Source organism: Mchenga conophoros, linkage group LG18 (genome assembly GCF_057382185.1).
Source record: "Mchenga conophoros isolate Kocher_MC1m ecotype Shallow Benthic linkage group LG18, M_conophoros_male_GT1.1, whole genome shotgun sequence".
In the NCBI taxonomy this organism is placed as follows: Eukaryota; Metazoa; Chordata; class Actinopteri; order Cichliformes; family Cichlidae; genus Mchenga; species Mchenga conophoros.
The window spans coordinates 37,932,742-37,935,241 of NC_140543.1; positions in this window are offsets into that span (position 1 = coordinate 37,932,742).

The following is a 2,500-nucleotide window of genomic DNA, read 5'->3' on the forward strand; positions in this document are numbered from 1 at the left end:
CCTCCTGCAGTTACCCTGTACCACGTATCTAGCATGGACCTGGACCTCCAGCAGGCCCCGGGGACCCACATTACCCCCCCCCCCCTTCCCCCTGCAGTTACCCTGTACCACATGTCTAGCATGGACCTTGACTTCCAGCAGGCCCCGTGGACCCACAATACCCCCCCCCCCCCCCCCTGCAGTTACCCTGTGCCACATATCTAGCATGGACCTGGACCTCCAGCAGGCCCCGTGGACCCACATTACCCCCCCCTGCAGTTACCCTGTGCCACATATCTAGCATGGACCTGGACCTCCAGCAGGCCCTGGGGACCCACATACTCCCCTGCTCTACTCCCCCACTAGCTTTCCTTTCTTGCAGTTACGCTCCAACGCATATCCAGCATGGACCTTGACCTCCAGCAGGCCCCGTGAACCCACATTACCCCCCCCCTCCTCCTGCAGTTACCCTGTACCACGTATCTAGCATGGACCTGGACCTCCAGCAGGCCCCGGGGACCCACACTTAAGCCCCCTCCCACTAACAAAGCAGAACACCACTGGCAAAATCCTCGTGCCCCTGGTACTCCAGAAAGCACATTGAAATGTGCCCCTGGTACACTGCGCAGAAGAACTGCCACACACACACACACGCACGCACGCACGCACGCACGCACGCACTGCTTGTGCCTATGGTACGACAACTTTTCTCGTGCCTATGGTACGACAACTTTTCTCGTGCCTATGGTACAACAACTTTCCTCCGTGCCCCTGGTACGACAACTTTTCTCGTGCCTATGGTACAACAACTTTTCTCGTGCCTATGGTACAACAACTTTTCGCCGTGCCCCTGGTACACCGCTCAGTAGCACTTTGCCACACAAACTCTCCTCGTGCCTATGGTACGACAACTTTTCTCGTGCCTATGGTACAACAACTTTCCTCCGTGCCCCTGGTACGACAGCTTTTCTCGTGCCTATGGTACAACAACTTTTCTCGTGCCTATGGTACAACAACCTTTCCCCGTGCCCCTGGTACACTGCGCAGAAACTCTTTGCCACACACACACACCACTCGTGCCTATGGTACGACAACTTTTCTCGTGCCTATGGTACAACAACTTTCCTCCGTGCCCCTGGTACGACAGCTTTTCTCGTGCCTATGGTACAACAACTTTTCTCGTGCCTATGGTACAACAACTTTTCGCCGTGCCCCTGGTACACCGCTCAGTAGCACTTTGCCACACAAACTCTCCTCGTGCCTATGGTACAACAACATTTCGCCGTGCCCCTGGTACACCGCTCAGTAGCACTTTGCCACACAAACTCTCCTCGTGCCTATGGTACAACAACTTTCCTCCGTGCCCCTGGTACGACAGCTTTTCTCGTGCCTATGGTACAACAACTTTTCTCGTGCCTATGGTACAACAACTTTTCGCCGTGCCCCTGGTACACCGCTCAGTAGCACTTTGCCACACAAACTCTCCTCGTGCCTATGGTACGACAACTTTTCTCGTGCCTATGGTACGACAACTTTTCTCGTGCCTATGGTACAACAACCTTTCCCCGTGCCCCTGGTACACTGCGCAGAAACTCTTTGCCACACACACACACCACTCGTGCCTATGGTACGACAACAGGCCCCGGGGACCTACATCGCACCTTGCTCTTGCCTCCCTTACAGCTGAAAAAGGTCCATGCCTGTGCCCTGGCCCTGCTGAAATTCCCTCTCCATTTAGCCGAGGCAGTGAGTCGGCCTCCTGTCTCCCTTTACGGCCGAAAAAGATGTGCTCCTGGGCGCGCTGGCCCTGCTGCTACTCACATCGGGCATGGACCTGGACCTCCAGCAGGCCCCGGGGACCTACATCACACCTTGCTCTTGCCTCCCTTACAGCTGAAAAAGGTCCATGCTTGTGCCCTGGCCCTTCTGAAATTCCCTCTCCATTTAGCCGAGGCAGAGAGTCGGCCTCCTCTCTCCTTTACGGTCGAAAAAGATGTGCTCCTGGGCGCGCTGGCCCTGCTGCTACTCACATCGGGCATGGACCTGGACCTCCAGCAGGCCCCGGGGACCTACATCACACCTTGCTCTTGCCTCCCTTACAGCTGAAAAAGGTCCATGCCTGTGCCCTGGCCCTGCTGAAATTCCCTCTCCATTTAGCCGAGGCAGAGAGTCGGCCTCCTCTCTCCTTTACGGTCGAAAAAGATGTGCTCCTGGGCGCGCTGGCCCTGCTGCTACTCACATCGGGCATGGACCTGGACCTCCAGCAGGCCCCGGGGACCTACATCACACCTTGCTCTTGCCTCCCTTACAGCTGAAAAAGGTCCATGCTTGTGCCCTGGCCCTTCTGAAATTCCCTCTCCATTTAGCCGAGGCAGAGAGTCGGCCTCCTGTCTCCTTTACGGTCGAAAAAGTTGTGCTCCTGGGCGCGCTGGCCCTGCTGCTACTCACATCGGGCATGGACCTGGACCTCCAGCAGGCCCCGGGGACCTACATCACACCTTGCTCTTGCCTCCCTTACAGC